Source organism: Rhipicephalus microplus, chromosome 4 (genome assembly GCF_043290135.1).
Source record: "Rhipicephalus microplus isolate Deutch F79 chromosome 4, USDA_Rmic, whole genome shotgun sequence".
In the NCBI taxonomy this organism is placed as follows: Eukaryota; Metazoa; Arthropoda; class Arachnida; order Ixodida; family Ixodidae; genus Rhipicephalus; species Rhipicephalus microplus.
The window spans coordinates 22,889,311-22,903,744 of NC_134703.1; the positions used below are offsets into that span (position 1 = coordinate 22,889,311).

Consider the following 14,434-nt stretch of genomic DNA (forward strand, 5'->3'; position numbering starts at 1 on the left):
CGCCATAAGCTGCCTCGCATCTTTAAAAAAAAAAAGAAAGAATAGATATACGTGCCACATGCCTTTTACCCAGAGTGCTTTCGTTAAGAAGTCAACATGCACATAAACTTGTCGCGTTTGCATGTCTAAACAAAATGACTGCCACAGCGCGTTAGACACCTGCATTAAGGAAACCGCATGGGTGCGTTCGCGTATATTTGCGCGTATAAGCGCCAAATCCACGCTTTCCCCGCCAGTGCGTAAGGCCGTACATTCCACCACAAGAGCACGGAATACACGAACCCTCCCTGAACCGAGAAAAACGAGGAGGCCATTTGCTGTCGCAGGAGACACTCGGACGCGGACGTCGAGAAAAAAAAGGGCCCGGGCCACCATTCCGTCGCAAGTGTCGCAGCGGTGGCAAAACGACGCGATGAGCACCTGCAGTCGGTATCTCGGAAAGATGGAAATCCTTCGAAAATGACGCACGTCCCAAATTCGCGAGAATGGTGGTTAAAAAAACAACACAGTGACAAGAAAAGTAATGACGAAAAGAAAGGACCTTGGGTGGGCAAGGCGAAAGGAAGGAGGCTGTGCGCTGTCGATTCACGCACCACCGAGCAGAGCAGCAGTCGGCGTCGAAGACTCGCTCGGAGAAGAAGCGAGGCGGCAAGCTGGGGCGTGACAGAATGGGCCGCAGCCATTTCCATGGGGCTATGGAAGGCGTCGGGGCCTTTCTGTGATTTGACTTGTGGGGTTTAACGTCCCAAAACCACCATATGATTATGAAAGACGCCGTAGTGGAGGGCTCCAGAAATTTTGACCACCTGGGGTTCTTTAAAGTGCACCCAAATCTGAGTACACGGGCCTACAACATTTCCGCCTCCATTGGAAATGCAGCCGCCACAGCCGGGATTTCGGGGCCTTCCTGCGTTCCGCCAGTGAACTGCCCGTGCGACGGAAAGCCGACGTTTGCGGCACGCTCTCTGAAGCTAGAAAACCAGCTCCGGTCGCAGCGAGCGTTTCACTAAAATCGAATAGATTCATGGGTGCCGAATAAGTAACAACATTCTTTAGGTTTAACGTGCCAAAGCAGCGATATGATGGACTCCGTCGTAGAGCGCTCCGTAAACTGAGACCATCCGGTGTTTTTTTAACATGCATTGCCATCTTACAGTGGACAGACCTCTCGCATTTTGCCTCCATCAAAATCCGACCGCAGCTGTCGAGGTCGAGCCGGCGAGTTTCGGGTCTGCATCCGATAATCGTAACCCGTCTGCTGCTGTGACTGATGGTTTACGTGCGAGAATCAAAAAATCGTTATGAGGCTCGTCGCAGTGAAACATTTCGAGTCAATTTCGTCCTGGTGGCGTTCTTTAACGCAAACTTAAATATGAGTACACGATTATTACTTTTTTTTTGTTTCTGTCGAGATGTGACCCCCCATGGCTGGTAATCGAATCCGCTACTTCGTGCTTAGCAGCGCAACATGTCAGCCTGCTATAACAACCATGGTGACTTTTGGCCAATATTTGTTTACTTAGCATAATCACTACGTATGACATTTGCAATGCGGGTGAGTACACCTTCCTCTGTCAAATTATATTTCGCAAAATTATAACAAAACATAAAAAGCGGAGCAGCAAGCACCAGTTATGTTATCGTGCACATTTATAAAAGTGGCAGTATAAAATTCGTCAGTTTGTCCGAGCTGGTGCGCAGCAGGACCCAAATAAGCATGATTAAATAATGAGCGCTGTTGCAAGCATTTTACTATTTGTTAATTAAAAAAATTGAAGTTGAAAGTATGCTATTAAAAGGTAAGCTATTCCACAAATTTATAGATGCAGTCCTCTTGGATTGAAAGGCGACACGTGCCATTGTTTGACATAACCAGTCCTACAAATCTAGCCACTAAAGATTATGTCCGCTATGACGCATTTGAGATGGTAAAAAAATGAAAGTGCATAAGCCCATCTCACGTCGATGAGACTCCAAGAGTAAATTACGTGCACTTCTATACCCTAAATTACCATGTTTCAATCCATTAGCACACTGGAGGAGGTATTTGAACATGAAAATGTTTTATTTCAGGGTCCATCACGGCTCCACCGTCACGGGTATGACGTTGAATATAATGCAATAACAGATGACAAAGAAGTAAAAGAAAACGTTCCATCACCAGGAGTCGAACCTGCAACCTCTCGTACCACAGCGCGCGGTGTAAAATTACTCGGCCACAAACTGTACATTCTTTGTAGTATACTAAAGGCAAGCTACTTATATACACTATTTACTGTCACAGTGGTACTCGGAGCTCGGCGACTTCAGCATGTTCTCGTTACGGCTAACGAGAAGGCGCGACAAATGCTATAGGGTGCGCTTTAAAGGTCATCGCTTCGTGCGTTTCGATGCAAGCGCGCTTATCTCGTGATATGGGAGGTTTGTACGTCCTGTGCTGGCGTTGAAAATCCAGAGAGTACGAAGGCCAGTTCACTCGCTGAGTGCGCTGCGTTTGCGAATGAAGCACGCTTCTCAAACACAAAGAAGTAACAATGACAGCTGTTAAGAAGGGCAGGTTAAAGAAACCCTAGGTGGTCGAAATTTCCCGAGCCCTTCACTACCGCGTCTCTGATACTCATGTCGTCATTTTAGGCCGTTAAAACTCAGATGTGGTTGTCAGTTCACGCAAGTTCTCTGTGTACCTGAACGCTCGTTTCCAGCATACACATTTGTTTTGAGCAGCACGCTTGAAGTTTCGAGTTGCTTTCCGTTCTTAGCGTGACATTACAATTGAGGTGTATATCATTCATTCACTTGGCTTTCAGGCAAAACAATCCACAATGAACGCTCGACAACCCCTGTGCAGATTCGTTTCACTTGCTTGTTTTACCGATTCGTATGACAGATGAAATAGCCATGATGTAGTTTTTTTTTAAACAAGATTAATCTGAAGCACTTTTTTTTTGAAAATGGAAAAACAGATATTTAGAAAAAAAAACTTTATATGAATGGAGCACTGTAAGATGCTAAAACCTTCTCTACAACGATTCCCTGGGCATTCACAATATAATTATTGTGATGGCATTAATTTGTCTGGCACCCTCCCGAAAACTATGCAGATACACAAGCAGCGCTTTTCCTACACGCCATCAACAACAGAGAGAAGAGGTGCTCGCGGCGCTCGATAGAAAGGTCTATCATGTACAACGCACCCTCACCACTGCGAAGTTTCCCTCGGGCTTCTCGCACACAATCCCATTGCTTTAGTACCACTGCTCTCGTTTTCTCACTCGCATCTCGCGTCACTGCTTGTTAGCAGTCGCGTCGCCCGCCTTTCAGGTTCACTGACAACCAGCGCGCGTGTAGTTACAGAAGAACCCATCCAGACTAGATCGGATGGTGCTTGCCGAGATAAAAGGGAAAAAAGTAAGAACGATAACTCAACAGTAAGGAAAGGCTGGATCTCAGCGTGCACATCGCCTGCGCAACGGGTCCACGAAGATGTCTTGCCCAATGATCCACAACACACGCAATCAGTGCTACATTCCAATCGGCGTGAAAGGGGCTTCGCCCTTATCGCTCCGGACATAGGCGCAGTAGTGACGGCTGGAGTGCCGTTGTCGTATGCCCTCGAGAGCGGAATGCTCCTTCCTTTCGGCGGTGGATAAGTCAGTTCTGTTGCCCTATCGCAGACGCGGCCATCATGATCAGCCAGAAGCTGACGTAGTCAATAACCCTTGGGCTTCAGAGAGGAGCAAGATCTGTGATCCAGAGAGGATGCATAAGAGAGTCCACATATACTAGAGAGCGCAATGATGTCGTCACTCGGTATGTTTTATGAATATTGTGCGTAAGGACTAACAATATTTTTTTCACCATGTGTACGTATACAGGCGAAATGCTTAGATGCCTCATCGAACGCAAAAAATTGACCGTCGGCGGCATAGACGTCAACACGAGTGACGCAAAAAGTAATCATGAGATGAAGTCAATATGACATCGTCATAAGACGTAATTTTTTGGCTAAGGTAATAATAATAATGAGGCTCAATCTTACTAAACCACGATCTGATTACGACAGACACCTTGATGCATGGTTCCAGAAACATTTAGGGGTGCACTTAAGCGTAAGTACAAGGGCTTTGAGCATTTTCCACCTCCATCGACATTGCAGTTGCCTTGGCTCGTTCAAATGAGCCAAGCACTGAGGCTGTGAAAAGCCACGTTAGATCCGGAAAATTTTCGAAAGCTGGGAGGGGGGCGGGGGTAAGCATTACTTCATTAAGTGAGAAGAGAAAGTTGACTATAGCTTTGGGTCGTCTTTGGCGAATGCAAAAGTGGCCACGTAGGGTGCCTTTTCTTTTTTTTTTTTTACGTATGAAGTGCTCAATCGAGAGCTCTTCTGTACCGAGTGTTATGCACCTGAGAATCTTATGAAAGCTACCTATATCATTCGCGACCTGAATGTTGTTCAGGCTCTGCAGCCTTGACGCAAGACTTACTGTGAGGCATCTCAGGTACATTGTACAAAATATTTGTGTCGCAAATAAAGAGACAAAAGCGCTGCTAAATGAATAATAATTTTAAATGGTTTTAACGCGTCTTGTCAGCAACAGTCCTGCGGCCCCCCAAAAACCTCTTATACACCACGCTTCACTAGTAGAGAACACTTAAAACCATGTGTTCAACTTACGTGTACACTGGTACATTTTTGCAATAAAGAAGCACCATGTCATTCTTCAAACCATATTTTGTGCTGTAAATGTCATGTAAGTGTTTTTCATTGTTTATGGGGAAACACTGGCGAGAATCTGTAGGTTTGTTTGGTGCGGCTCACTATGAAACGTTTGATGTGATAATTGTGGAACATACCCGAATGTGGTAATTACATACATTTATAAATTATGTCTTAATAATAAGCTGTTATTGTCGAAATCCATGTTGCTCAATGTATTACGGCTCGCTTTATGCTTACGCCCTCCTTCCCATAACACTGCAACGCGCGATATCAGGCTTGATGGACGAGGATGTTGGCAGCGAGAACTTATATCGCATGCTGGCCGTTATGAAATGTAAACTTGACCGGAAATAAAATATTTTAAAGCCTTAATCTATCGAAAAAATTTCAGCCTGGCAACTTTCTTCAGCATTTATGACCATGTTAAAAAACTTTTTTTTCCCACGCCCTTCTCTGTTTTTGTAAGGCGGGTTCAGCAAGCGCACTATAAATCGCTAATTTTGTTTCGTTCGCCTCCCGTGGCGTATTAGCGAGCCTAAGGAAAACAGATCTAACAATTGCGCTAGTGCCAGAGAAAACAGAACGTACCGAACTTTCATCTTACCACGGGATTAAACTTCATATCAACCTGCTTAGGGTCGATATCTGGAACGTGACGTGTGCCATCGCTCGAAGCTATATAGTCTTTCATAACTGAGAGTGAACTTCAGCTCTCCTTCCTGGCAAACGTTACTTCTTCCCTATCATTTCAACGTGGGCAATATAAAGTTGACGCCAATGAAGAGTCAACATGGTCTTGCTTGCTTTAGGTCTCGTTGAATTCGCAGCAAAAAAGTGAAGAAATTTTATTTAGATAGAGAGAGCGAGTGGAAGAGTAAAAAAATGAATGACGGAGACCAGGCAAGCGGCCTGAGACGCGACTCCCATTTCACCTCCGCTAGACGTTTTCGCCATCTGTGCGTGTTTTATTTGGACAGCCACTTCATGTTTTCAAAGGAGAGGGCATCCACTCGATCTTGCTTTTTTTTTTGTCTTAAGCACGTCTGCCTCGTATAACTCAAGTTTCGACCACAAGGTTGCCCTTTTCAGGCGTTTGACGGAAGGCCCGCGAGCAACACAAGAACTGACGCTTTACTCATCTGCCCTGCACTTCCACCCGAGTCCTTCCGGGCACAGAGACAGACTATACGCACCAGAGTCACGCAAAAGGGACCACAGAGCCACACAATACAAGGAGGGTGGGGGTGGGTTCTGGTTGGTGAAACTGATTAGATTAGATTAGATTAGATTTGTGGGGTTTAACGTCCCAAAACCACCATATGATTATGAGAGACGCGGTAGTGGAGGGCTCCGGAAATTTTGACCACCTGGGGTTCTTTAACGTGCACCCAAATCTGAGTACACGGGCCTACAACATTTCCGCCTCCATCCGAAATGCAGCCGCCGCCGCCGGGATTTGAACCCGCGACCTGCGGGTCAGCAGCCGAGTACCTTAGACACTACACCACCGCGGCGGGGCTGGTTGGTGAAACTGGGAGGCCAGTGAGAATGCACCACGAAAGAACTGGAACAAAGGCCACCAAGCACTCGCAAAGCAAAAAAAAAAATGGAACACGCAAAAAGCCTCGTATGGGAGTCTTCCTAGTCTCACGCTTCCAGTAACGGGTTCGTATTTATGGCGCCTCGCAGCCGGAGGAGTTCGGATTGATCAGGCGTCGCCATGCGCAATGGCATGATCACACCGGGAAACGGGCAAGCAGATCGGCTCGAAGAACCAAGCGAATCGATTCCCGAAGGGGAAGCGTCTCGCTCGAGGCAGAAGCATCAGAGTCACTAGTCGGGAGGGCGAGCGGGACAAGCTTCGTTGGAAGTCGGGAGGCAGCTCAGCGTTGGCCCTTTAATTCTTCTTCCTGCTTTCTTGCCCAGAAGGTCGCCTGCCACAGCACTCGGCTAAACGAACGCGCCTCTTCTTCACCGGTTTGTCGAGACTCGGTTCGGATAGCACCTGCTTCTAGCTGACCTGGTTCATGAACTCTTTTGTTTGTTTGTTATTTGGCTTCTTCTGTTGCCTCTGGATGCGCGATAATAGACGATACTAACGAAAGAGCAAATAGCGCCTCTGGCCTCGCTCGCCTTTTCCTCCAGCATCGTCCGAGAGGGGGTCCTTCTGAAACTCATTTTTAGTTAATTATTACCACTACTACTTGCGTGCGCTGAAAAGAAAAGAACATTGTCGCTGCAAACGATGTCTAAAACTTCGTCTGAAAGAGCTATGTATCCTTTCTTTTTTTCCCCGATGCATCGTGATAAGTGCGTAGCTCTCATCGAACCAGTACCGAGAAAGGAACGTTTTGTTGACAAGTATAGCCGTGCGACTCTAGCTTGTTTGTTCATTTTGGATATGCCATCATGGTTGGTATGGTACCGCCCTCGGCGTTGCAAAAAAGAAAAAACAAGCAAAGAAAAGGGTAGCGTGCGAATCAATGTGAAACAATCGGCGAGAAAATGAGATCGCCTTCTCTAGTGAGGTGGCCGAACGGTTAAGGCAAATAGATCGCCATCTGACGGCATTATCAGAGTACGTCGAAACGAATGTGCTTCCACGCTCTGTTTGCACGGTTCAATAATGTAGTTACCGTGGTCGACTAACCAAGTCGTCATCTCGGTAAGCACAGTATTGGGTTCTTGCGCGTAGTCAATTGCTTCCTTTTTTTGGGGGGGGGGGGGGAGGAGGGGGACGCTCAAAGAACAGTCACTGGTTATAGTTATGTACAGCGTGGGGCTTTTTTGTGTGTGTGCAATTTACTGACGTTATTCATTGTGCTCATACTCTAAACGTCTTTTGTGTGTGTGTGTGTGCTTACTGTATTCTCACAAGTACGACGCACTCTAAACAGACGCACGAATTCTCTCTGGAAATTGTCAACCTCGGTGGATTGTCAGCTAGTGTGCTGGTCTGCTGATTCCAAGGTCGCGGGTTCGATTCCGGTCACGGCCGTCGCATTTCGATGGTGGCGAGAAGGTTGAGGCATGTATATGGTGCGATGTCAGTGCAGGTGAGGACACCAGATATATATAGTCGAAATTTGAACAGTGAACAGTGAACTTTATTGACATCATGTACATAGTACACACACATAGTACACAATGCCGGAGGCCGGCAGAAAAAGCCATCGCAAGGATAGCTTGACGAAGCTGCGGGCCCCCGTTTTGGCACCAGCGTACAACGGTGTTCTCAGTACATAAAAAATGTACTGAACAGATAAATCACTTAGTACAGGACCCGAAGGTAAATGTGAGCCCACTACAAATAACCACGTCTTGCGTACAAACCATACACAAAAGAAAATATACACCAACGGATGTACTAAATAGCTCAGTACATATAGATTACCTTCATAATACATGCATACAGATTAACATAACTTTGTAATTTACATAGAGTACACTATAGATATATAATTGCACAAATCATTCAATACACGACCGAAAGAAAATATGAGAAAATATGAGGTGGTTACAAATCGCCATGCCTAGCGTACACCGACATATTCTCTATAGTTGACACTCATAGGCATGCGCGAGATATTATATAGTGTCAATGTAATTATTTGCAAGAAAGGAACGTATTGCATTGAAAGTGTTGCTTTCCAGCTGAAAGTTAAATTCGTATAAAGCACTTAGAAGCCTCGGAAGTCTGTTTCCTAACGTATGTCGCCCATATGTTGTTCTACAAGTTTTAACAGTCCAAATTTCGCAGTTTCGCGTTTTATAAGGCTGACAATTTCTTTTAAGGTTGGCAAGTTCAGTCAAGAATACATGTTTCCCCTTTAATTCTTGTTTATAGGCTTTCGCTAATCTAAAGTTGTACATCTTCTCAAAAGGCATTACATTATACTTTTCAAACAACGGGTAGGTGTGAAAATGTGAAGGCACGTCCTCTACAGCACGTAGAAATCTTTTTTGTAGACAATTTCCGAAGCTCTCCCCTACGGTGTCTCTCATAACCATATGGTGTTTGCACAACTTTTATATATCTCTTTAGAGGTCGTTGCACCTCCTCGGAGAGTCATGGCAACCAAGAAAAAACAAAACAAACATGTCTTGTTAAAGAGAGATATATTTTAATGAAAACTTAGATGTCTGCCTAATTATGCGCCTGGCATGCTACTCCAGATGCTACATAATGATTATGCTATATGCACTGATAAACACATGACACTTCCAGCCATACGCAAGTAAACTACATTATTTATAAAGTTTTGTTCAGTCTCGTGTCTCGGAAGGAAGTCAACAGTGCCGTAGTGGCGCTTCACATACGGAGTAAGTCGGTGCTTGTAACACTTCTATTTTCTTTTTAAATATGGTGTGTCGAAGTGAAGACGGTATTTTCTATTTTTATGGAATTGTGATACGACATTTTCAAGTGAATTTGTTATTTTAGTTACTATTGCATAACACAGCCGATATATGTTTTTATGCATCCCAAGTTTACACAACATTTGTACACACACACACACACACACACACACACACACACACACACACACACACACACACACACACACACACACACACACACACACACACACACACACACACACACACACACACACACACACACACACACACACACACACACACACACACACACACACACACACACACACGGGCCCAGCCATGACTTATGTGGCGCTCCGAACTTCTATGACTTGTGTGGATAAGCATTGTCATCATTATGCTGAAGTGGCTGCCTCTGGCACTTACGTGCGTTACATTATCGATACTCAACGCGCATATATGTCTTGACCATGTTGCCATTTATTATCAACAGACGTACCCAAGTAAGACCCGCACAGTCAAATTTATTTATCAGGAGTAATATAACTTGAAAACAGGTGTACTTCACCCTACAGTGCATCGTAGCCGCTTGAAAACATTTACAGTGTCTTAAAATGCCTGGGACAGTCTCTATGCTACGTCGTTATTATTTCATGAGTGGGCCAGAAGCCGTGGCCTTCCGCTTAATCTAGATTTTTTGCATGGTGGATAGGAGGACGAGGCGATGCTATTAGAGCACCAAAATTCAAAAAGAAAAATAGTTGTCTCGCACTGTTTCTTTCATGATGTTTAATTGGAGTGGTGCTTGCGCGAGCGTTAATAAAAATGGAAAGTTCTCGCTACAAAACTGAGGTCACCACTAACGGTCTCTCGCAGTGACCGTTGCCTTGATGGCGTCCGAATCTCGTTAACCCCGAGGCCTTTAAAAGCGTCCTAAACGATTCTGAACTTTGTTGCGCACATGCTGAAGAAATTTTGACACCGAAATTTTCGTCCCCAAGTAATTATGCGCGGGAGTTGGGTGAGAAATGAAATACTGCTCCCATTGGCCGCGTCGGGATTGCGGGCATGTACCATTACGAAGTTGGCAAAAACCCACCGTGAATACTCTTGAATGCGAAGCATTCCTTTGCGTACTGTATGTACTTTGAGCTATCTATCTATCTATCTATCTATCTATCTATCTATCTATCTATCTATCTATCTATCTATCTATCTATCTATCTATCTATCTATCTATCTATCTATCTATCTATCTATCTATCTATCTATCTATCTATCTATCTATCTATCTATCTATCTATCTATCTATCTATCTATCTATCTATCTATCTATCTATCTATCTATCTATCTATCTATCTATCTATCTATCTATCTATCTATCTATCTATCTATCTATCTATCTATCTATCTATCTATCTATCTATCTATCTATCTATCTATCTATCTATCTATCTATCTATCTATCTATCTATCTATCTATCTATCTATATCTACCTAGACGCTCACATTTTGGTGTTCTCATGATCATCCCCTTAACTCAAGGTAAACAAAAATTAATACGGGAGGATAATATGGCCTGACAAATATGACTCCTCACTGGTCATGAGATGAATAACGTCACAATCCAGTCACGTAAGTCGTCAAACACTTTCTAAGAAAACAGTTGCACATACCTGGGGGCGAATATGATTAACGCTTGATCGTTAAGAAAACGCGGACAATGGCAGCGTTGACCGGACGAATGCAAGAATAAATGTCATTGTCCCATCAGGAATCGAACTCTAGCATTCTGCGTGCCAATCAAGTAATCTTCAACAAAGCCATGCCAGGGAACTACCTTACAAATATACCCTAGTGTTCGTGAAACGCCAATTGTGGTTGCAGTGCTAGCTTTTCGATTTCATAAACATTACGTATGTACTCCTACGACACAGCCGTCACGTCGGGCTAACAGCAATTGTAGTCAGGTGTCATCCACTTCAGCTTATTTATGTAGCAGTGTCCTAGGCTGTTTTGTTTTCAAGTATGAACCTCAGCCTATTTATGTAGCAGTGTCCAAGTCATGTTTTCAAGTATGAACCAACTAGTCCGCAAATAAGTATTAAAACAATGCGCTCAGCAAAAACATATCCACGAAGTGAATGATGATGAGTGGGCGAAGCTCCGGAGGTAAACCTGGTAAACCATGAATCCTCCGTACATTTTGCCCACTCGATTTTATTGCAACGCTCCCCCTAGCGTACGTCGCCACACTATATCGAACGATGACACGCGCCATATGTGGCATCATTCCTATTTTATAACACCTCGCATCTTTCATAATCAACTACACGTACCGCCGTCTAGTTTATAACATCTTGCATCTTTTGGACGGACGGACGGACGGACGGACGGACGGACGGATATGGTTGTACCCTTTAGATCGGGCGGTGGCTAGCGTAATACTTAGAACTGAACGAGAGGTGGCTACATACAGGGGACGCACAGCCCACGCCTTAAGGAGCTTCGCTCCTAAAAAAAAATCACAGCTTCTCCACGGAGTGAATGATAATGAGTGGGGGGAAGCGTCCATCAGCCCTTCCGTGCTTCCGTTCGTCTGTTCGTTCTTGCTTCCATCCGTCCGCGCGACTATCCGTGCGTCCATCCACGCGTCCCTCCGTCTATCCATGCGTCCATCCGTGAGTTCGTCCATCCGTCAGTTCGTTCGTTCGTGCGTCTATTCGTCCGTCCGTCTGCAAGTTTGTCTGTCCGTTCGTCCGTCGGTGCGTCAATCTAGTGAACTCTCCAAGTACCACCATCTCTCATCTCGCATCTTCTGTGGCACGTACGCGCTCTAGAGCGGACATGTGCCGCCGGTGGCTACGAAATACTACTACTACATACATTGGAGGATGTACAGACCCACGCCTTAAGGAGTTTCACCCCTAAAAAAACGCCTCGGGCAATCAGTGCTCGGCAGGCCATGACAACCGAATCGACATAGATTTGGTAAGGGCAAACAAGTCGGCGTGCTGTGGAACGTCGCAACGTGCAGCAGCACAAGGAGTGAGCGAGAGAGCCGGGCAAACACTCGTTTCTATTGAGCGCCGGCCTCGGGCAAGCCGCTGCCATTGACGGCCGGTGAGAGAGAGTGCACTATACGGCTGTCCTCTCTCTCTCTCTGAAACCGAAGTGCCTATGTTCTGTAAAAAGCTGGCAGGTGCGGCAAGGCTTGCGCAGTTCGTGACAGCCGCTTGATGAAAAAAAAAAAAGAACACCATATGTTCGCTTCATTGCGTACCGAAAAGCCGCTTTGGATCGACCCGTTACTCAAGACAGCCTTGCCCAGCACTCCTGACGTCTCTCGAACACATCGCCATTCTGCTTATCATAATCGTTATGACGTTTTATGTCTTTTTTTAGTAAGGATGAATATAACCAGAGGTGGTGGTATCGCTGACATTGGTGTTGTTAACGGTGGCCTTGTTTTTTTCTGCGCTCGGGCTAGTTATGTGCTTGTTTTGTACGGAACTCAAAACAGCCCTTTTAATGGCATGCACCTTGAGGCTTTTTTTCGAAGCCAACAGTTCTCGATGGCTGAAACATTTTACCATGTGTATTGCCATAGTTAAACTTTCCGCTATCCGTCCTTTTTTTCAGCTTTCCGTTTCTTTCTTCCGATCACTTCAATCAAGTTGAGGAGCTGAGTGTGTTGTGTATCTTCAGCTTTCCTTTTGGCGTCGTCTTTATGCCCTGCTATCATGAACGCATGCAGCTCTCGTGTGAAGTTCATTACGGAGGTAACCAGAGATACAGAGTGCGTGTCGTTCAAAGATTAATTGGAATGCAGCAATTCGCTCAGGTTATGTCCAGCTTGCGTTATCTCTAATTCTTGTACCAACATTCCAGATATAGGTAGTGCCTTTACGGATGCCTGTTCGTGCTTGTTTGGACTGGCACCCCGTGCCAAATGCAACACTCATGGCGTAAAAGAAACAAAGGCCTCAATTGAAACTGTCCAGAATAAGTCGATGAGAGGTTTGTCCTTCGAAAAACACTGATCCCATGACAAGATCTAAACCAGGGATGTCAAACTCATCTCAGCCGCAGAGCCGAGGTAGTGACGAATGTGTAAGCAGAATGGTGTGGGCGAGATGTGAACTTAATGTCACCCCTAGCACTCCACTTTTAAACAGCGAAATCCCGATATCTGACATACGGATCATTTCTGAAGGGGATTTAGCGTCAGTATTATGAAGACATATCGATATTTATCTGAGCAACCACTTAATTTCAGACTGAGACTGAAACATTGTGTTCCGCTATCAAGTTTAAACACATAGCGACCGCAAGTGGTGCTTCACGGAGATAATAATCGAGATCAGTCCCACCAATGCACGTTACTCTAAAAATGCATTAATAGTTGCGATAAGTTAGTAAATAACGCCGGTACAAATTAACAAAGTCACGGCCATTTTATACCTCATGAAGCCGCGGGCCGCTAGCAAAACGTTCACTTACCGCGTGTTCGGAACCATAGAGTTTCCTAAAATGAACTAAAGAGGACTCTGGCACTGCGATCGTTCAGCGACCATGAAAATGATGGGTAGTAAACAGATTTTCTTAGTCTTCGTACTTGCGAGCGGCGAATCGCTCTTGTGGCTTCGTTTAAAACTGTATTTTGGTTTTGTTTCCAAGTAAAACAACGAACCCTTTCGCACTTCGTGACCCGATTAGAAAAGGTAAGCCTAAAAAAATAAGGTGGTGAAGCACAACCGCCGAACAATTGCTAGTTTTCGTTCCGTGAAGGAACACCTTCAAGCCACACGAACACACACGGAGCCAGAAGCAGCCCAGAAGTACGAAGATTAGACAAATATGTGCACTACCCACCATTCTCATGCTCACTGAAGCGCCGTGCGTTGCAGCTCCCACAGACACTAGCGCCAGAGTTTCCTCTAGTGTACATCATGAAACTATGGGGCTAGACTGCACCGGCGCTTGCTCGCGAGCAGGTGGAGTCTAGCCCAGCCGTGGAAACCGAAGCTCTAAACAGAAAAGATTTTGACACTGCGGTCTCGTGCATATGTATTATGATTTTGTACGAAACTATGGCTGTGCGTCTGTTAGGCAAAAGGCTTGTGACGAACGGGACAACGAACACTTCTTAGTGAGTGTTTGTCGACGTAAAGTGCGAACTTCTTCCCCTACGTCACCTTTCTGTCCCAAGTTCAAATGCAGTGTAGTAACCTATAGGCCTGGGTAACCCTTGTTTTTCCCTTGCGATTTCTTTATCTCTCATTGTGCGCTGCCTAACCTTGGTGGTTTCTCATCTGTTTTATACTGTTTTTCTTGGAAGCTTCCAGCACGCCATTCCTTCAATCTGATCG

At 45.2% G+C, this 14,434-nt stretch overlaps 1 protein-coding gene across 4 annotated transcripts in view; it reads right to left on the reverse strand.

The window, feature by feature from the left end:
• The window catches only part of LOC119171724 (synaptic vesicle glycoprotein 2C-like), a 224,214-nt gene that overhangs the window by 168,160 nt on the left and 41,620 nt on the right, over positions 1-14,434 (reverse strand). The gene's annotated exons all lie outside the window — the stretch shown is intronic.